Source organism: Coptis chinensis, chromosome 9, assembly GCF_015680905.1.
Source record: "Coptis chinensis isolate HL-2020 chromosome 9, ASM1568090v1, whole genome shotgun sequence".
NCBI lineage: Eukaryota > Viridiplantae > Streptophyta > Magnoliopsida > Ranunculales > Ranunculaceae > Coptis > Coptis chinensis.
The window spans coordinates 29578160-29601585 of NC_141464.1; the positions used below are offsets into that span (position 1 = coordinate 29578160).

The 23426-nt window shown below is 37.7% G+C and overlaps 1 long non-coding RNA gene and 1 pseudogene across 1 annotated transcript; both read left to right on the plus strand.

Moving 5' to 3' along the window:
- The first annotated feature begins 11863 nt into the window (after positions 1-11863).
- On the plus strand, positions 11864-19311 carry LOC147475484 (uncharacterized; annotated as a pseudogene).
- LOC147475485 (uncharacterized) lies at positions 13080-15645 on the plus strand. Its single transcript, XR_015208187.1, has 4 exons — positions 13080-13361; positions 13976-14195; positions 14296-14369; positions 15357-15645. It is a non-coding gene; the product is annotated as an uncharacterized LOC147475485 (long non-coding RNA).
- Positions 19312-23426: the final 4115 nt, after the last annotated feature.

Consider the following 23426-nt stretch of genomic DNA (forward strand, 5'->3'; position numbering starts at 1 on the left):
GTAATTGAGGCTTTTGATGGCCCAAAGGGCACGATGCTCAAGTTCAACTAGCAGATGACAAGGTTTTTCAAAAACAATGCGGTAAGGAGACATCCCTATAGGCGTCTTAAATGCTGTTCGGTATGCCCACAAGGCATCCGATAAGCGGAGAGATCAGTCCTTTCTCGATGGGTTGACAATTTTCTCCAGAATAGACTTTATCTCTCTATTGGAGACTTCCACTTGGCCACTCATTTGTGGGTGATATGGAGTAGCAACTTTGTGAGTAACTCCATATTTCTTCATTAAAAACCCAAAAATTTTATTACAAAAATGTGTACCCCCATCATTGATGATAGCTTTGGGGACACCAAAACGAGAGAAAATGTTTTCTTTAACAAATTTCACGACAGTCTTATGGTCATTGGAGCAACATGCGAGTGCCTCAATCCATTTGGACACATAGTCTATAATGACTAAAATGTATAGAAAACCTTGAGAAATAGGGAAAGGTCCCATAAAATCAATGCCCCAAACATCAAAAATTTCCACAATCAAGATAGGATTTAGGGCATCATATTTCATTTGGTAATTCGACCTAGGTGTTGACAACGAATGCAAGCTAAGCAATGTTCGTGTGCATCGCGAAAAAGAGTAGGCCAGTAAAAACCACATTGTAATACCTTAGCCGCAGTTTTCTTTCCACTAAAATGACCTCCGTAAGATTGTTCATGGCAAAAGGATAATACGTCGGTGTGCTCCCAGTTGGGAATGCAGCAACGAATGAGTTGGTCGGAACAATACTTAAAGAGGTAGGGGTCATCCTAAAAATAATATTTTACAGTGGATAAAAACTTTTTATGATCAGGACGTGACCAAGAGGAAGGAACTTCCTCAGTAACTAGGTAGTTAACGATATCTGCGTACCATGGAGATGAGAAAATAGAGTACAAATATTTGTTTGGGAAGGAATCACAGATGGCTTCAGAATCACTATCAATGTCACCAACCAGCCTTGATAAATGGTCGGCCACGACATTTTCGGTTCCTTTCTTGTCTTTGATTTCCAGGGTGAATTCTTGCAAGAGAAGGATCAGTGGAACAATCGTTTTTTTCGTCCTTTTCATGAGTAAAGTACGAAGGCGCGGCATGGTCAGTATATACGATAGTGGATGTTCCAACTAGGTAAGGGCGAAACTTATCCAAGGCATAGACAACAACTAGGAACTCTTTCTCAGTTGTTGTGTAATTACGTTGAGCGTCATTAAGAGTTTTACTAGCGTAGTAAATGACAACAGGTTTGTCATCACGTCATTGGCCTAGTACTGCGCCAATAGCAAAATCGCTAGTGTCACACATTAGTTCGAATGGTTGAGACCAATCAGGGGGTTGAATGATAGGAGCGGTAGTCAGAGCGGTTTTTAGATTATCAAAAGCTTGTTTGCAATTGAAATTGAAGTCAAATACTGCATCCTTAAGCAAGAGGTTGGTTAAAGGTCGAGCAACTTTAGAAAAATCTTGAATGAATCTCCTGTAAAACCCAGCGTGGCCTAAGAAGGCACGGATATCACGAACTGTACGTGGGAAAGGTAGCGAAGAAATTTTAACAATTTTAGCTTTATCGACCTCTATCCAGTCTTTCGAAACAATATGTCCTAGAACAAGTCCCTTGGTAACCATGAAATGACACTTCTCCCAATTGAGTACCAGATTTTTCTCTTCGCAACGCGTTAATACTTTAGAAAGGTTGGATAGGCAGTCGTCAAAGGAATTTCCATAGATGGAAAAATCGTCCATGAAGACTTCCATATAACGTTCCACCATATCACTGAAAATGTGAAGCATGCAGTGTTGGAAGGTGCCTGGGGCAGTTACAAAGACCAAAAGGCATTCGTATGTATGCAAAGGTTCCAAAGGGACACGTGAAAGTTGTCTTTTCTTGATCGGCGAGATCGATGACAATTTGGAAGTATCCGGAATAGCCATCAAGAAAACAGTAGTAAGCATGACCGCTAAACGTTCTAGTATCGGTCAATAAATGGGAGAGGAAGTGATCTTTTACGTGTTCTTGCATTAAGTTTCGCGATAGTCAATGCAAATTCTCCATTTTAATGGAATCGAAAGTGGAGATGCACTCACCATTTTCATTTTGTACCACTTGAATGTCGGACTTTTTAGGAACAACGTGGGCCGGGACTAACCCAATCACTATCGAGATAGGGTATATGATGCCCGCATCAAGTAAACGTAAAACTTCCTCTCTCACCACTTCCTTCATGGCGGGATTAAGGCGGCATTGTGGTTCTCGCGATGTCTTTGTGCCGTCATCGAGATATATGCGATACGTGCATATACTAGGTCTATTCCCTTGATATCATCTAAGGACCATCTGATAGTGGAGCGGTGTTTACGAATGACATGAATCAAACGTGCCTCTTCGTCGGTAGTCAAGTGAGCATAAATTATTATAGGGTGACTACCATCGAGATCGAGATGCACGTACTTCAAATCAGAGGGTAGAGGTTTTAAATCCGGAGTTGGAGGATTGGGGATCAAGGATTCATGAGGGATCATCTCTTCAATGGAAAAAAGCGAATCCGGTTCTTCTAAATCAGTTTGCTACGCAGTAGTAGGATCGAATAGTGGTACCAACTCTAATAATGTGTGGACATCCTTTATGTACAAGTCATCATCAAACTCAGGATTATCAAAAGAAAGAAATTGGTGTATCTCGTCTGGGGAAAAGAGTTTGTGAAATAATCATGTTCCAGATTATCAACCAAACTAATCTCGCCCTCCATTATAGGATCGGGAAATTGTTTTATTAATTTGAATACGTTGAGTTCGACTGAAAGGTTCCCGAAAGACAATGTCATTGAACCGTCCCGACAATTGATGAGAGCGTTAGCAGTTGCAAGAAAAAGACATCCCAATATGATAGGAATGGAGTCACAAGCCACTTCAGTATCTAAAATTACAAAATCAACTGGGTAGTAAAAATCTTGGACCTTCCCTTTGGGTACTTGATGGAGCGATCCGCGAGTTGCAGAGTTATATTGGTAGGTTTTAATTCTTGAAGACCTAACTGCTTAAATAAGTAGTAGGGAAGTAGGTTAACACTGACACCTAGGTCTAAAAGTACGGTAGCGGTATACTTGTCGCCCAACGTGCATGGCACAGTTGGTCGACCTGGGTCCTTGTACTTTACCACACCATTGGTAGTGGGAATCGAGGGAAACTACTCAGTGAGGAACGCTTGTTGAGGAACATTCGTACGTCGTTTGGTGGTGTACATTGCCTTCAAAAACTTGGCATGCTTTGGTAAATGCTTAAGCGCATCTAGGAAAGGTAAGTTTATGGTCAAATTTTTGAAGGTTTCACGGATCTCATCGAAATGTTCGTCACGTTTGTTCTTTACCAAACGGGCAGGGAACAGAGCTTTTAGGCGGAATCACGCATAAGGATCAGTGGCATCTTTCCCTAGGGACATGGGTGTAGAATTGGAAGGCACAACTTCGTCCGTTATAGGTTGCGAGGTAGGAGTTGGAAGGATGTCAGCCGTGGTTTCCATCGATTCCTCGTCTGGCATACATATTTTATTGTCAATGGTTCGGCCAGAACGAAGAGTGGTAATGGCATTTACCTCACCCTGGCTTGGATTACTAGATCCTGGTGCATTGTTGAGTTCAAAGGCGGTGTTTGTAGGCTTAGGGTTTGGAAGCGCTTGGCGGGGAACGCTTTTGACTTTTATCAGAGCTAACAGGTGAAGAGAGGCATTGGATAGAAGCTAGGATTTGATTATGTTGATTCATGTATGTCGAAAAGTTTAATTTGTTTTATCGGTACCGTGGATTGTACCAGTGAACAGCAGGGAACTAGTTCACGGTTATTATTTACGGGTTGATTTTGGTAGCCATATCCTTGATTAAGCGGGAACAAGGTTGCGGTTGTTTTGGTACCCTATATTTGCATTGTTGGGAACATTACTTTGCCCTTTGCTGGAATTGCGGAGGATTTCCTTGACGATAGGAATTATAGTTCGGGTGTCGTCAGACAGAACGTTGTTGACACGGAGGAGCTTGTTGTTAGGCAGGGGTGCCCAACCTAAATTCGGATGTTGTCGCCAAGGTGCATTAGGGATGTTGAAAGCACAAGCCTCTTTGAAGGTTGGGGGGCAGGGCACTCGTGATACCAAAGGACAATAAGAATCGGGCGTGTTCGGACTTAAGCAAAGAGGACATGGGGAAGCGTTGGTTTTTCATGACTGTTTGGGTTTTGATCATTTACTTGTACCGAAAAGAGCATCGACCTTTTTGTTTAGGGACTCGATCGAGTTTTTAATTCGGATCAGGTTTGACCTCGAACATAGGCGTAACTTTGGTAGGAGTGTCTTTAGAAGATCTAGAAGAATCGGTGTTTCCCGGATAATAGGGGTGCTTAACGTGAAGCCTCGCTTCTCAAGAAACGTGTATGCTTCAAGATATGGGATATATCGGATATCTCGGCGATATCCGTCCATGAAACAACCGCCGTTCATGATATCTAAGGTTTCCTTTTGATGGTTAGAGAGACCATTAAAGAATGAACGGACTAATACAACGGTGTCAAGTTGATGATGGGGACATTCGAGAAGCGATCAATAAATCGCTCCATGCTTTCAAAAGGATTCTTGGGGGTTTGGCGAAAAGAATTGAATCTTTTGAAGCATTTCGTAGTTTTCTCGAGTATAGAACTTTATCATGAATGCTTATACGAGTTTGGCCCATGTGTCAATGGATTGGGACATTCGCTGCGGAGCCAAAGCTCGAAGCTTTTTCAGCTAAGGTGAAGGGAAACAACCTAAGCAAGACTTGTTCATTGGTAAATGATGATCGGATGGAAAGTGGTGACTACTTGTTGCATCCGATGAAGGTGATTGTACGGTTTTTCATGGTCTAGACCATGGTAAATAGGTAACAAACCGAAAATGTTTGGCGGAATTCGAAAATCACCTATAATAGCATCGAGTTTAATGCAAGAAGCAGGTCCTTCTTGTAAGGTAGTATAGAAATCCGAAAGCGGTTTCTCAACCGTGGGATTTTCCTGGGCCATAATTACGGGAGATGACGGCAACGGAGATGTTTGATGAGGTTGGTTTACGGAGGAGGAACTATGTCTAGGAGATAGCATAAGCAGTTGTTTATTGTATTTCCGACGCCGATATGTAAGTTCTAATTGCTTATGTTTACCAGACCGTAGTCTCATACAAATATAAATTTTCATTAAAGGTTCATAAGGAACGAGTTATGACTGGAGGTTTTAGAATGAAGGAAAGAGGGAGGTGAAGCACGTCTTCCTAAGCTGTTGCTAACTTGAGTAGGTAAGCTAGGATAACGTGTGAATATTCCAGCAGCCAGGTCACCTGAGAGAATTGAGAGAGGTTGTTCGTGCTAGCACATTCCTTAATTAGGCAACCTCAATTTTTTTCAAGTTTCCTAGGCACTGATGGAATAGGATGATGATTTATGATGGTGTATTATGCGGGGTGTTATTAAGATGATTTAGATGAAATTTTTAATTACTATGGTTTTTTTATTTATTTATTTATTTATTTTTTAGTTTACGTAATTAATGTATTATGGAGACGTGATTACGAAATATGCAATTAAAATGATAGATGCCAAAATAGAAACTAATTAACATATACTAGTTTACGCAGAAAGTCTACACATGCAAATCTATATTACTTATACGTGCAACTATATGTAAGTTATATGTGAGCTAGGGGAATGCCGAGAACGAACTCATACAAATGAATACCGCGTACGTGAATTGATGTAACATACACATACAAAAATATTCTAAGCAGGTGGTTTGAAACTACACATACATCTAAATATATTCGAATCATATTGATCGTGTTAACGTGAATATGTAATGACGAACCACATTTATATGCAAAGAGTTCTTATGCCACACACAAACATGCAAGGTAAAACAGGTTATAGTAACAACCAAATAATATCCTCGACAAAGTTTGAGGAGTTTAAGGATTTGAAACCTGGTGTCCCGCGATTCCTCGTACACGATCGAACTAACTTCGAGCTTGTGAACTTACTTGCTAAACTGGACAAGAGAGTCCAAAAGAGTACTGAAAAGGAAAGTGGCCTGTACCTGAAAACCGGAGTGTTGATACTCCAGGTTAGTCTCTCGCACTACTAATTCAGTCTCGTCCGAGACTCTTTTGTCAGTTCAGTACTTCAAGTTCCTACGGAATACTTAAACTGTGCTAATAAAAATAAACTAAAACTTGGTTCACAGATATTTGTTAGTAGAAAAAGTTATTACGTTATTACGTTAAGTCCAGTTATTACGTGATGTGTTCCAGTTATTACGTTAAGTCCAGAGTCCTTCGGCGTGCAGCGGCGCCATTTGATAAAACGCTCTTTATATAATGTTTATTGTTTTCAGTTACTTATTTTCTTAAGTCCGAGCTCCACAGTCCAAAGTCCGAAGTCCAAAGACCCAAGTCCAAAGTCCAAAGTCCAAAGTCCAACGTCCGTATAGTCGTACATTTTAGTCAAGTTACCTTACTCACGTGGGTTTGGTAGGATAGGTCGAGTAAGGGATCGTCCAAACCTTGGGGCTCAGAAAAGGTTCACAACTGGAATTACAACTCTTGGTGAGTAGGATTTTAGGTTTTTTAGTTGGTTTTAATTAAATTAACGGTAATGCAAATAATGTAAATTACTACGGCGATTATATGTAGGTAAACAAAAATAGAAAAACAGGGAGAGAGTTAATCATACTCATGCAAGAATCATTTTTTAACAGTTTATATTACCACATCACTACATCTCTAATTCGTCTCGTGTTCGGAGACGACGTCGAGTATTGATCCCTAGAGCATGCCCACATCTCTGAGCCGCTTCACACTAGCATAAGGAGTTGAACTAATATTTCATCTCTGGAATATCATTTCAGCTCTTGGCTCGATTCCACATCAGCTGGACAAATTGGAGAGCTGTCTGACACCATAGAGTCGCGCGCGAGACATTTTGGGTTGCGCCCGAGACTATTCTGGAGCATCATCACTCCAAATTTGTACAGTCTCAATCATTTTGGGACCGGATGTCTAATCTATGCCTAATTCCTAAGTAGCGATTCTAGAATATTAACGAGTCAATCCGGATTCTCACTCGAGCAGCATAACCCTCCCCCTGAGGGGGGGGATTAGCTCATGGTCATTGAAAGAATAATAAAACTTGCTGTAGACATTAAGTAAATAAATGCATGACAGGAATTAAACTAGAAAAGAAATGACTGTTATTAAGGGTAAAATGACTTACAATATTTAAGCTTGCTGGAATGAAAATGACGGAATGTAAGTGCTGAATTAAAACTAACTACTGCTAAGCGGAAGCTAGAGCATAAAATGCTGAAGGAAAATATATGAAGGCTACCCCCTCATATATATAGGCTGGAGACTGGAGAAGGGTTTAATTGAGTTTTGGCCGTTTCTCCATTTGAGACATTCAAAACTTTGATATTCAAAGTTTTGTTTTCACGTGACTTCCTTTAAACCAAAGTTTTGTTTACGAAACAAAACTTCATTTAATGTTTTGTCCTTTTGTGCTTTGTATTTATCCCTTTGCTCAATTTCATTTCCATCTTTGAACAGGTATGTGTCTTCTCTCATTGCAAGGTGGCACAATTTTGTGACCATCTCTTGCCACCTGCCTATGCTGACTCGTCATGCCTTTTGGCCCCGCCAAGTGGGTCCACTTAGTATGTCCAGTGGCGACACCGATTTTGGCGTTTTTACAACTTTTTGTCTTTGCATAGAGTTTGTCGCCCTAGTCGCTCTGGCAGTTCACTAGCCAACGTCGGCACCCAGATTTATCAGATTTGAGCTTCGGAAGTTTGCTGCTTCTTTATATGTGGACCCGTTCGCGACTTGGTTTTGTTCTTTTGGAAACTTCGGCTCTAGTCGCTCATTGGGCTTCATTGGGGTTGAGTGGGAAACTTCAAATATTCGGTATTCCGTGCGATTTCGATGCATGTTTTATCATTATATTTATTTTAAATGTGGAAACCTGTAAAAGTACGAAAATATAATTATTACATGATTATTAAACACATAATCGACCAAAATGCTATGTCTCTCGGGGTTTAATATTACAGTTTTGGGTGCTTATCACTTGGTATAGGAGAGAAATAAATGAAAAGAAATTCACGGTTACCCTTTGGGACTCAATAATGTTCGTGTTGCGGTTGTATCGCTTGTTTCTGAGGAAGCTGGCCGTCTTGCTCTTCCTATACAAGTGAATGAGGAGCTTAGATATGTCGCAGATGCTCTTGGCACACAAGTTCCTTGGCCAAAGGACCATGTCTATTATAAAGACGACATTGAGGTAAATAACAAGATTCTTTAATATGAAGTTATATGATCGATTTCTGAATTTGGCTTCTCTTTTAATAATTGGTTGTTCTGAATTTTTAATTTAGGGAAGTAAAAATCAAACTAGCTAGTGATAGTCATAATCAAGGTGCAATAGATTCGTTTGTGGGATTCCTCAATATATGGCTTTCGGGGACCAAGGTTCGATACATTTTCCAGTAGGAGGAGAATTGTTTGGAGATAATATAGATAGTTTCATTATGGAGAAAAGCGATATAATGGATGTATGTAACATGGGTTGGTTAGATGCTGCTATTTTGGTGGTATACATGAGGTTAGAATATCTGCAAAATTTCATTGTTAGTGCTATCGTAAATCTTAGATATTCATATTTAGTTTTAGTAATTATGATTGCTTTATTTTTCTTTCTCTAGGATTCTTTATGACGAATTTGTGAGTTGTCGTGATGTCGTCGGATTTGTAAACCCTTTATCTTTCACAAGAGCTAATGGGAATGAGAAAACTCAAATTATTGGGAGAGCTTGCAGAATACAAGTGGAAAAAGAGTTGTTCTTATCCCTTATAATCCAGGGTAAGGATATTGTCTTATATTTTTAATACTATCCATGTTTTATCATTTTCATTGGAATGTATATTATAGTTTTAATGCCTAATTTTTCTTTTTTAACCACACATGCCTTTGATCTTTTTGTAGTGGACATTGGGTTTTGATTGCTATTAATTTATCGCGGATGACTTTTAATTGGTTGGATTCGATGCATAATCTACCATCTAATGATATGGATATCTATTTTAACAGGTTTTTCATGGTTGTGTATGTATATGAAATAATTAGATCATTACGTACTTATCTTTTACTTGCTAATTAGGTTTTACATTGATCTTATTTTGAAGTGCGGTCATGAAAATAGAAAGACTTGAAGGGAAAGGAAGTCAAGGTCCAGTGAAGTGGGAGAAGATTATGGTAATAAACAAATTCTTATGCATACATACTATGTGTTTGGAAAAATATATGCTTATGAATATTTTCCATGTTTGTACTTAGGGCCCATACCAACCTAGTAGTAAAGAGTGTGGGTATTACGTAATGAAGTTTATGAGAGAAATAATGGAAACTTGTTCAGATAATTCTTTTGAAAATAAGGTATAATTCGTCATACACTAGCATTCTCTATTTTGTGTTACTCTTCATTATTTAGTTATTATATACTTTTTTATCTTTGATCGTGCAGATGACAAATCTATCCCTTAAAGATACATACACATAAGAGGAACTTGATGTTGTTCGACTTGAAATTCTTAGATTCATCCAGCATAATGGAGCGTTCGAGCCAAGCATCGAGTCTTAGCTAGGTTTTGACCCTTTCCAATTAAGGTGTGGTGCTTGGTCTCACCATTTTTTTTTTTGTTGATATTTTAGATAGAACAAATAGATTGTTTATTTTATTGATGCAACAAGTTAGGTCATTATTATTTTGATATAACAAGTAAATTTGGATGTTTCTTTCATTATTGATGACTCCAAAAAAGTTCAAAATTCTTTTAGCAATTCAATGTCTTTGTGTTAGATGTGTAAATTTATTTATTTTGTTTGTGTTGCACTATGAATTGTTTATTTGAGTAATGTGTTTTTAAATTCAGTGTGGATATATATGGTGAAAATGGGCAGGTTGCAGGTTGAATGAATATGATTAGAATCAAATAATTAGGGTTTTAAAAAAAAAAAATAAAAAACGGTTTGATAAAACCACGGGTATAAGAACCAATTTATTATAACCCACGAGGTATAATCAGTTTATATAACCTACGGTTTGTATCCAACCGTCGTATATATCATCACTATTTCCCACGGTTTGTAAATATAAGACCAAACTTTTAGGACTATTAACCACGTTTTGTAAATCCTAATACCATCTGTTTTACTTAAAACCGTGGTATATAAGGGTACTTTTCCCCACGGTTTTTTAGAAGTATTTGTCACGGTGGTTGTTACCACGGTATGAAAACAGTGGCTAAAGGCTTTTTACCACTGTAAATAACAGTGGTATATGAGCTTTTCTGTAGAAGACAACTCTTGCTAGGGAATCATATGTTTACATGCTGAAATTCAATTTGACTTCATGTATAGATGCATATTAGGGATTAAACGAACACATATTCAAGGAAGCTAGGGTTTCCTTTCCCTTATGCTACTCGTACTTAATTGAGAACTTTAAAACAGTGAATTAAGAGAATATATAAGAGTCTAGGGTGGAATCAAATGCCTTAGTATTTCCACCATTCATAAGTTAATACAAGTTTTATAATTTTTAGAGTATAATTACAATCTTAGTTTTTAAACCACTCTTTCAAATCAACCACCATTATATTCAGATTAGGTTAAATAGTATTTTAAGCATTCAGTTATTCCTAGATTACAATCCCTGTGGATTCGACCTTGTTCTCGCACACCTACTACAATAAACCTTGTGCGCTTGCAAGTAGTAATAGTAATAGGAGTTAATTAACCTATTAATTTAGGTTGGTTAAATCTCTATCAAGTTTTTGGTGCCGCTGTCGGGGATTGTAGTGGCATAATTGAACGTTAAAACACTGTTTTTCGTATTTCATGATTTTTCGTAGTTAAAATTAGTCATATTGTTAATTTAAGTTTATGTTTCGTATTTCCTGCATAAGATCATAGAAACAAGTTCCTGACCTCTGTGATAAGTTTCCTAAAATTTTTGAAACCCACCTGTGAGGAACTTAGAGCGCGTCCGCGACCTAGTTTGCCTTTCATAAAGCGCACCCGCACTATTTCTTGGTTTCTGCGAGTTTAGTACAGAGCGCGCACGCCCCTCGACTTATATACTGCGGCATCTAATTTTTTTCAGGCTAGTTTCAATTGCTGTGAGGAACCCAGAACCGTGCTTGTGCAAGTGTACCAGTGTTGGAGAACGTACACAACGAAACTAAGGGAGGTATTTTTCTTACTCGTAGTTTAAATTTGTTTGTCTTGGGTGCCGTAATAGTTAAATAAGAGTCCTAGGTTTTAGAAATAGTTTATGGTAGTAACTCGGTCTGATAATATACCTTACTACTACAGAATGACACATATACCACGGTCAATAAGAACGTTTATACCACGGTTCTTCCAAAAACCGTGGGAAATACTTATATACCACGGCGGAAATTTCTTTAGTCATTGGTTTACTAGTATATGCCACAGTTACATGAAAACTGTGGGATAAGTTGGGCCATATACCATGGTTAGTTTTTTTTTTAAGCATGAGAGTACTCCACATCCCCACTACCTTAAACATAAACGATTGGTATATAAATTTTCCACTTTCTACCGTGGTTTATGACTTTATGCCAAATAGTCAAATACGCGAAAAAAAAAAAAATACACAAGATTTAAACTCATTCAAATTGGATTCCCGCTATTCTCTCGGTCTCTCCCCACAACTTCTACAGTTCTACGACTCTTAGGATTCCCGCAACAGTGAGAAAACCCACCGTCACTACAGACGTCCGTGGTCTTCCTCTCTCTCATTCAAATTGTGTTACCTCAAATTGCAAAGAAGAGAGAGAGAGAGAGAGAGAGAGAGAGAGAGAGAGAGAGAGAGAGAGAGAGAGAGAGATGGGTGAAGGGAGAGAAGGGGATTGGGAGTGTGGAAGCTGCACAAACAGAAACTACGCGTTCAGATCCTTTTGCAACCGTTCACTAGTACAAAAAATGGCTTTTGTGACTGTTTTAAAATGTTATTTGTGACTGTTATGTTTGAAACAGTCACAAATAGCAGAAAAAAGTTTTTGTGACTGTTTCAAAATGTTTTTGATGACGTGCATTTTCGAAATAGTCACAAATGTTATTTTTCTAAAGAACGTGCATAGTGACCCAGGCCACAATTTGTCACTGTTTGTATAGACCAGAAATTACTAGTGGTGGTATTTCTCATTTTCTCATCATTGTTACAAGGGTAGTGAAGTTATTTTGCCAAAAAAAAAAATAGAAAGTAGGCCGTGAAAATCAATTTCTTTATCTAAGGGCATCTCCAATGGGGGGTGTAAAATTACACCTCCACCTAGGCTCCACGTAGGTGCCATTAGGATTTTACACCTCTAATTATATAGTATTGTATAGCTTATAAATATCCACACTTTATACTCTCCAATGGAAGAGTGTAAAAAAAAATAGATTTTAAACTCGGACGTCACTCCAAGTGACGTCCCTCTTTAATTTAAACTGGGACATCACTTGGAGTGACGTCCGAGTTAAAAAATTACTTTAGAATTAGAAAGGGACGTTACTCCAAGTGACGTCCGAAAATTATTTCACTCAAACGTCAGTTCGAGTGTCGCCCGGGTTTTTTATTAACTAATAGGGAGAGGGGGAATTCCCCACCCTCTCTATTAGCTAATACACTATTACTTACGGTATAGCACCACATTGGAGAGAGTTTTATGATATTTGGAGTGTAAAATTTCCACTCTATACGGTTTACACTCCCCATTGGAGATGCCCTAAAGTCTAAACCGACCACTCTCTCACAGTTCTCATCTTCTTCATTCAAAACTCAAAAGACAAAGCTTTCTCTTCGCTATCTTCACTTCCACTTCGTTAAAAAAAGCTCTCCCTCTTTCCTACTATTACGGGTTCGAATTATCAATATCTATCAAAGTCGATTGTGATTTGAGCTTCGAATATCGGGGTGGGGCTTCAAATTTCGGTGGTAATTGAACTCATGCTCTTCATCAGGGCCAGATGTTGAAGAATAATCAACCCGATGTCCCGATACGTCTTACAGTTTAATTTCATCTCCTTCATTTGTTCTGTTCCTGGATCTCCCATCCATCTTCACATATCTTCTTATCGATCCTCTCATCTTCGTTTTCTTATTTTCTGTAACTTCTTCTTTCAAAACACTCAAACTCGAATTGAAGACGACTATTCAGAAGAAAGACACGAGAAATACTGCGAGGAAAACATATTCAGAAGGTAATTTCCTATTTCTTGTTGATTTGCTGCACAAAGTTTGCTCCTTTAGCAACAGGCACGATTATAAATTGTTATACTATTTGGGCCATTCAAACAATAGTTCCTGAGTTGAGTATAATCAAATGTAATATACAATTATAATTGGGTGTGTATGTGTTTTAAGTGGAGGGTATTTTGATACATTGTTCTCTGATTTTTATCTATACTCCTTTGTAGCTAATGGGTTTGTGTGTATTAAATATTTGATCAAATGCTCACATGTGATTTTTGGTATTATGTTTTCAGTTCAAGTAGACCCACCGTTCTATATATGTTGCTATTCAGATTTACTGATCACTATTGTCAATAGATGTACTGGCTATAGTGTGTACCCCTATAAGGAATCAAAATTAAGTCAGATTTACACAAGTCTTCACTTAATTAATATCCATTAATCTGTTAGTGTGAACTGTGAAACCCCCAATTCAAATTTGTCATCCTTCAAGTCTTCACTCTTCCAAAATATTATTCACTTCAATATTTGTCACACAGTTTGGCATCAGGTCAGCCTTTTTCCTGCTTTGAGTGTATTGATTCTCTTATTTTTATTTTTTTTCATTGATTTCGTAATGTAGCATTCTTTGCATGTTGGAGGCCAAACATTATGTCAAGCTGAAACTCCATCAGCTCATAAACTTGAGTCTGCTACCCAAAACTCCATCAGCTCAGCTCAGGTCTTGTTACTTACTCGTAATTTGGCTTCTGCGCATTCTCTAATGTCCATACCTTATTACTTTGCATACATCTCATATATGTGAGGCACACCTTATGTGTAAGAGTGTTTTAAAATTTGAGGTATGTTTTTCTTTCTCTAGGTTAATTTGAAATGTTTTTTTTTTTACTTATTTATTTGTTGCGTTTGCTTCTAAAGCTCAACTACATTACTTGTTGACAGAACCTGTGTTGAGAAAGAAGATAAAGAAGTCGTAAAATGTGGAACTGAAATTATCTCAGGATTGGATAGAGAAGGTTAGTCATTATTAACACTAATCCCATCTTTTCACTCCAAACAATTGTGGTCATGATACTTGTTCAATATGTCCACTTATTAACACTTGTCTGTATTATTAACCTTACTTGTTGAGGGTCAACATTTAGCATGTTAGTTTTAAAAAGAGAGAGAACCTAACACTACATTATGACATGCAATGTTTGATTAGAGTCTTCCAATTAATCCCCCTCCCCCTCCTCTTCCTAACTCTCTCTCTCTCGCCTGTGGGGTGTTGCATACATGGTGTCTATGGGTGTGCACATGGGGGTGCATACACTGATCTTCTAAACAATGTTATCTTGAAGGTGAATTTCATATTTTGTGAAGGCTGACTTTTAGTTTAGTAGCTATTCAAATAAGTTGATCTTATGTTTTGTACGACATGAAAGGTAGGATTAAATGTACTATTGCAATTCATTATAGTATTATATGAAATTTGTTTATTCTAGTCATAGTTGGAATCAATATGTTTACATAAGGTGGAAAATGTCACATGGAGAGTGTGAGGAATACTCCTTAGACTTACTATAAAGGTTGGTGCTCTCAATAAGGGGAAAACTTTGTACGTGAAAAAGGGAGAAACAATGTCATGGGTGGGACAAAGTGGTTGACATTCTTAGGTCTGTTCAGTGATCCTCAAGACTGCATACAATGTTGCAACCCAATTGATGAACAAATTCTAAGATACCCCTTGGATAGTTGAATTTGAAAAAAGTAACTTAGGCTACTTATGTCCAAGTTTGCAAGGTTAGTGGTGCTCCTCTTGGTTTGCTATTCTTTGAATATTGAGGCCGATCGATCATATCTGTATACTTTGTTGAGTTGTATTGTAGTGCCAGTATATTACAAGGTCCACTAGGCAGCCTCAAAGACATCTTCTTTGCAAAGTCTTAATGCCTTATTAGTCAGTATTTGCTTTGATTACTTAATTATATTATTTATTTTGGTTTTCTTGCATAATTTAGGACTGTATTATTTGGTTGGTGAGATGCAAGGATACGATTTTGTTGGCTTCGTCCAAGAACGTGTTGCAGACTACGCTCAAAACGAACGATAAATGTGTTTAAATTCACATGACGACTCCGGCGGGCTGGGATGATTTATTTTTTTTAACTTTTGAGATGTTTCATTTTGATTTTTATTTAAATACATGTAATAGTTATCTAAGTCTAGCTTGGATTCCATTGGTTCAATGGAATTAGTGTTTGTGAATGCTATTTGGAAATTTAATGGATTATGTTTGTTAAAAAATTTCTTTAAGGTGTACAGGCATTCAGTAAAGATATGGAGTGCAAAACCAATTCAGTGAATGTTTTTGTTTTTATTTATTTTTTTGTAAAAATTATAACCATTTGTCACGGTTTTGTGGAAACAGATATAAAAGTGTTACTTTTGATGACTGTTATGGATAACATTTATCACTATTTCAGGAAAACACGTCACTAAAAGATGGTTGTATTCTGATGGTTTTTAACTATTTGTGACTATTCTTCAAAGAATATTTGGGACGGTTTTGGGGGAAAAAAATGACCCCCACTCCGTCATAGTTTTGGAAAAAAAAAACAGTGACAAAAAACTTTTTGTCACTGTTTTTAACAGTGATATAAAGCATTTTTTCTTATAGTGGTTGTAAGCAGCCTCGAATTCTAGTCGACAACAAAACCCCTGCTGATTCGAAATGGCTACCTCACATAAGTGATTGGATCTGCTCAGGTGACACATCATTCATCCTTACCTTAATATATAATCGAATGAGATGCTAAGTCTAGTTCATGTTGTTGTTGTTGTTGTTTTACTTATCAATTTTTGGGAACTTGTAAACAATTGGGTTGAGTGGTGGTGTGTGTTTTTTGTGGTTTGGGGTGTGTGCGTATTTATTATTTGGATGTGCGTTGTTGGGTTTGTTTTTGCCAATGGGATCAATAGGTTGCAGTAACAACAATTATCGTCAAGAGAAAAGTGCAAAAGTGCGGTCAACCCAAGGAGGTAGCAAAGCAATGCTCGTAATTGCAATGCCCGGAGCTTCTCTTCAATCTTATGCACATTATTTTTCCAGGGGCACAAGGAGCACCGGTGGGAGGATTAAGGATGAATATGGGAATGACACCTAGTTCTCGCTTTTCAGCGATCCACTTCCATTGAATTCTACTTGGTCGCTTGGAGGTGCCGATCGGTATAGACTTCAAACCGGTGCTACCGGCCGTTAGGTGGTGGAAGCAAGAGTTCAAGATTTTCTCATATAAACAATACTAATTGGCTGCGATTCCTAGCGGATGGCGATGGCGATTGGATATGCAATTGTGGTTTCCATTAACTATTCCTCTCGTGGAGAGGTAATATTATCCACATAAACGTATTAGAATTCTAAACAACACTGTTCATCTTATTCCAAGTTGTACCAAATTCCACAAGGTGCTCTCTTGATTTATATTTTCTTATACCATCTTGTTATTTTGGCGGTGTAAAAATGCAATGCTTCTTTACCGTCAGGTACAACCTCTTCCATGGTGAACACAAATTTTGTCAAGAATGTTTCCAAGTAAGTGCAATACATCCCATTCTTTTTTCTGTCTCTTCTTTTTTTTTTAATGATATTTCTAGTTTTATATCACAAAACTGTTGTGTAGATACCGAACGAAACCACTATACTTCCAATATACAATTCTCTCATGGAATTTATTTATATTGTTTTTTCATGTTGTAAAGGTCATGGGACAAAGTGATTAGCATCGAGGAATTTTGTGGTGAATGGGAAAACAAGAGGTTGAATCACGAGAGATATAAACAATCATTTTCTGGTATGTAGTGTACAAGATAATCATTTACCAATGCACGTTAAACTATATCTTGTGGAATTAGACTGTTTCTCTTACATACTTTATTTCGGAAGTATAGACAAATCAACAGACCTTCATACCGGGGCTATGAGCATATTGGGCATCCCGCAATGATCGACATCTGGACTTTACCCATACCGCAGAATGGAAGCTCCATAACACCTTGGAACTCACAAGGTCAAGTGCGATTACCACGGCTCACACGGTGCCTACACTTCTTGGAAAAGGGTAATATTGGGTTTTCTGTTTCTTTGTTTTTGGCTTTTCACTCATTTTTTACCAATCAACACAATAAAAGAAACAAACATCTAGGAATCTTTTTTCACTTTTTATTTTCTGCGACCAATTTATTGGACGTGCTATCCAAAGAGTAATTATAAAAATTTTAACTCGATCAGTACTTTAACTTTTAAGTTTGTGGGAGCCACAAAAAGTTATGCTCATCTATCTTACTGCTTTTATATCTAATTGCATTAAGTTTATTCAAATTCAATGGCTGTAGTAAAAGGTGGTGACATCATTAGTAGAATGGATATGACTCGTGAGTCTGTGAGGCTCTCTGGGAGCAATCATGAACTTCAATCGCCCAAATAAGCCATTTGGAAGGCTACTATATGTACTGGTTTATGTTTTAGGGATAAATGCTATATTTTCGGATGGTTCTCTTTGGTCGGAAAGGTGGGCTTAGGTTATTTGAAATTGTTGTTAGTTTGTCACTTGCTTATATGAGAACTTCACACCTTTTAGTACTGTAAAGGAGTCGCTAGCTCACTGCTCTAAACTCCGCCAATGAAACTTTTTGGCTTTATGTTAACTTGGATTACCAATTATCAGCACCACAGTTCCACAAACAACACCATAATTAAGGAGAAGAAAATCAATCAAATGTGAAGGAATAAGTACACGCGAGTCCTGAGAAGTTAGTTGTAGAGGATCTAAATGTTGTCAATAATCAATAGTCTTACCACATTACTGATAGCTAAATCTCTTGCTTGATTATTACATGTGCGGCAGAACTGGCTCAAAAATAATCGTTCAATCATTTGAATTACCTAGGCTCAAAGTGTTGCGGTGCATGAAACAATTTCCATTATGCAGCCTTCCCAATTTGTTAAAGTTTTACACAATTGTATTGTTTGTAGACTCATATAGAAGAAGTGTGATAGGTATTTTACGTTTAATTTCTAAATCTGTAATGCGGGCATGTATATTTCAAAATTTTGATTTTGTGATGCATCTTTTTCTCGTGTTAGAGCAAAGCAATGGCGTGATGGAGATTGGATGTGCACAAACTGCAGCAACCACAACTATGCATCACGGTCGCAGTGCAATAGGTATGTGTCCGTTCTTCTCTATTTGTCCTCTGGGTCTCTACAACTAAGTTACTCTGTCATCTCTCCATGACTCCATGATTATCTGAGGTTTTGTCAAGTGAAAATGTCTGCCTCTAGCAAAGTTGAATGTTACGTGTTGTTCTCTCAAACTCATAGATGAATCTCTACTAACTTATATATGATATGTAAGGCTGCATTTGGTAAGCTGAGGACAAAACTTATGGTCCTTTGCCGCTCTGTGTTTCTGAAAAAAGGAAAACCCCCTGCTTCTAAGTTTTCTTAAAATGCTCCAATAAGCGTACACAAATTTCATGCCACGTGGTGAAAATATATACTTCTCCATCCTCGATAAACTCACCATGAATATGGCGGATGAAGTTATGGCGTAAAAACATTACTGACCGAAAAAATACATTGAGATTTTCGAAGAAATCTTTACTTTTCCAATCAAAGTCAAGCTAAACTTCGGTTCATTATCAACCTCCTGGATTTACCATCAATATCACATCATGTTCGTGATTGTGCCTGACTGAGCCATAGTTTTGTATGTTTTGCGCTTTCTAAGTATGTGTTATTTTCGAAATATTTATTCCTAAATATTTTTGGTTCCTTCCCAGTTCCCTCTAGATTACAATTACAATTACAATTTAGAATTAGGTAGTAGATGATTGTTTGTTTAATACATTCCACTCTGCAAGTGTAAGACTAAGAAAGATGCGGTCAATCAATCTGTTAGTGTTGTGCTTTGACTCATCCAGATAACAAATTTAGAACTAAAGGAGACATACACGCAAGATGAACTTGACGGTGTTCGACTCGATATTATTTAGTTCATCCAGGAAAATGGGGTGTTTCAGTCGGAAGCGAATGAGAATGAGTTTTAGCTATGTTCGGACCCCTCCAGTTTAATTTATGAGTCTTACCTTTTAATTTATGAAAAGGAATTTGAAATTTGTTTTCTTAGTGCACTCAAAAAATTAATGGAAGTTTTTTTTTTATTATTATTATCTTTTTTGCAATGTTTGATAGTTTATTGTACATTTTGGAATTTGTTGGGAAGATGGAAATGTTGTATGTAGGCAGGCTGTGTAAATTTTGTTATCAGAGGTTCGGTTTTAAGTGGAAGGTTGCTAGCATTATTTTAACTATATATATATATATATATATATATATATATATATATATATATATATATATATATATATATACCACGGTTTGGCATAAACCGTAGTGTTTAGTATAACTATATACCACGGTATTATAACACATACACTAATATAAACCACGGTTTCAATAGCTTATATGCCACGGTTCTGTTGACAATCGTGGTATATAATGGGCATACAAACCACGGTTCTTTGAAAAACCGTGGTATCCGTTAAACATATATACCACAGTTTTGCTATTATTATATACCACACCACCTATTGTCACGGTTGTATAACAGTGGTAAATATATTTATACCACACTTAAAAACAGTGGTATAAGTGTCATTCTGTAGTAGTTTGCACCGTTTGATCTTGAAATTGAACGCACTCTCCATAGGAGAAGTAGAAATCCCGAGTTAGAGGTACCCTTAACTTTTGTTGGCAATACACCAATTTTTGCTGACATGGAGGGTAATAAAAATGACGTGGTTGCCCAAGTACCTAGATCTATTAAGGAATATATATATCCTACTAGGACAACCCGACCATCTTGCATCGTTTCCCCAGCAACCAATGCTAATCACTCTGGGTTGAAGCCCAATCTGCTGGGGCTCCTTCCTAAGTTTAGGGGAACGGAGGAGGAAGATCCATATCTTCATGTGAGAGAATTTGAGGATATTTGTGGGACTATTAAGCTTCAACAATTTAGTGACAAAGCTTTAAAATTAAAATTATTCCTATTTTCTCTTAAAGAAAAAGCCAAGAGTTGGTTTCACACTCTCCCATCGAATTCCATAATGGGATAGGAAAAGTTATACATTGTGTTTTAAAAGAACTTTTTCCCTAATCATAAGGCGACTGCTTTTAGAAAAGACTTGTCATCTTTTTGCCAAACTGATGGAGAGTCATTATGGAAGTGTATGGAGAGGTTTAAGGACATGCTCTTGCAATGTCCTAACCATGACCTAGAGAATGGTAGGCTAGTGCAAATTCTCTATGAGGGTCTCGATTTTAATTCTAAGGATATGATTGAGACCATGAGTACTGGGGATTTATGTGATAAGACTGTGGAAGAAGCGTGGACCTTTTTAGAAGAAGTCTCTGAGAAGGTCCAGCAATGGGAAACTAGTCGTGAGCCTAAGAAGGTGGCTAATAGTACTACACATAATGGTTTGTTCCTCGTTGACAAGGAATTCGACACGAATGCTAGGATGACCGCTTTAATTAGAAGAGTTGAAGCTCTCGAGCTAGAAAAAGAGGCAAACTCTCTAGCTCCAGTTAACAATGTCGATGCCTTTGGGTGTCTTTTGTACGAAAGTCTTGACCACGTTATAGATAATTGCCCTGGCGTAAATGCACAAGTCAATGCTTTTAATTCATACCAAAAGCCAGACAATAATCCTTTTTCTAACACGTATAACCCTGGGTGGCATAACCACCCCAATTTGTCTTGGTTTCAGGGTATACATCAGGGAGGCCCCGTGGGTAACTCGAACCCAGCACCACAGTATGCACCTCAACCACCTAAACTTTCACCTATAGAAGAGGCCATTGCTCAATTAACACAATACACCATGAAATTCTAGGACACAACCCAACAATTTATGCAAGCCAGTCAAACGGCTACTCAGGATAATGCTCAAGCCATTAGGAAGATTGAAGTCACCATAGGTCAAATTGCTAATACTTTGAATGAGAGGGACAAGGGTAGGTTCCCTAGTAAACCAGTGGCTAATCCAAGGAGTCAGTTGGAAATAAGTTCTAACTTAAACCAGGCTCACTAGGAGCAAGCCAAGTCTATCACTGTGCTTATAAGTGGAAAACATGTTGATAATAGGGTTGAGATGCCTAAGGACACTGAGGTCAGATCTAATCCTATAGAGTGTGAGCCGGAGGAGAGTGTGGTGAGTGAATCTAATAGTAATAATACTTCTAGGAAGGGTGTATAACCTCCTACTGCTATGGAGACTAACCCTGTGCCATCTTATATACCTAAAGCTCCTTTTCCCCAACACTTGATTCAGGCTAAGAAATGTTCTAATCTTAATGAAGTAATGGAGATGTTTAAACAGGTTCAAATAAATATTATGTTACTTGATGCTATAAAACAAGTTCCTTCTTATGCCAAGTTTCTTAAAGATTTGTGTACACAAAAACGCAAGTTTTTTTTAAAAATATAAGCTAGGGTTAGGCAGACCCCCACCTGTATTATATATCAAGAAGCATGTCTTACATATTGTACTCCAAAAGCATCCTTCTCTACATGATCTTGAAGAACTCTATCTAAAGGAGGGATAAAAACAACTAGAGACGGAGATTCTACATTACAACTAAGAGAAGCCAAATAGACTGCAGCTTTGTTTGTTTCTCTAAACTCGTAGGCTATGGAGATATAAGTGAATTGGCCATACAAGAAAGCTTTCCAAACTGAGCAAGTGAGTTCTATTATCCAAAACCGAACCCCACCTAAGTTTAGAGATCCAGGATGCCCTACTATTTCTTGTGTTATTGGTGATCATATGATTGAGAAGGCATTACTTGATTTAGGAGCTAGCGTTAATTTGTTGCCTTATTCGGTTTATTTACAGCTTGGTCTTGGTAAGTTGAAACTGATAAACGCTGATTTCTCACGTTATTGGTTTTTACTTAAGTTTGAGGTCCACAGTCCGAAGTCCGAAGACCAAAGTCCAAAGTCCATATAGTCGTCCATTTAATCAAGTTACCTTACTCACGTGGGTTTGGTAGGATAGGTCGAGTAAGGGATCGTCCAAACTTTAGGGCTCGACAAGGTTCACAACTGGAATTACAACTTTTAGTGAGTAGGATTTTAGGTTTTTTAGTTGGTTTAATTAAATTAACGGTAATGTAAATAATGTAAATTACTAATGGTGATTTCGATGTAAATAAACAAAGATAGAGAAACATGGAGAGGGTTAATCATACTCATGCAAAAATCATTTTTCAACAGTTTATATTACCACATCACTACAGCTCTAATTTGTCTTGAGTTCATAGACAAACCCGAGACGACGTCAAGTATCGATCCCTAGCGAAACGCGCACATCTTTGAGTCGCATCACACTAGCATAAGGAGTTGAACTAATATTTCATCTCTGGATTATTATTTCAGCTCCTGGTTCGATTCTACATCAGCTGGACAAATTGGAGAGATGTCTGACACCAGAGAGTCGCACGCGAGACATTTTGGGTCTCTCGCGAGACTGTTCTGGAGCATCAGCACTCCAAATTTGTATCGTCTCCGTCATTTTGGGACCGGATGTCTAATCTACACCTAATTCCTAAGCAGTGATTCTAGAATATTAAAGAGTCAATCCGGATTGTCACACGAGCAGCATAACCCTCCCCTGAGGGAGGGGGGATTAGCTCATGGTCATTAAAGGAATAATTAAACTTGTTGTATACATTAAATAAGTAAATGCAGAATATGAATTAAACTTGAAAAGAAATGACTTTTATTAAGAAGAAATGACTTGCAGTATTTAAGCTGCTGGAATGAAAATGACAGAATGTAAGTGCTGGAATGAAAACTACAGACGATAACTAACTAGCTAATGTATAGGCTAAAGCATAAAATCCTGAAGGCCGAATAATGAAGACCCTCATATATATAGGCTGGAGACCCTTGTGAAGGATTTAATTGGGTTTTGTCCGTTTCTTAATTGAGACATTCAAAACTTCGAATAACAAAGTTTTG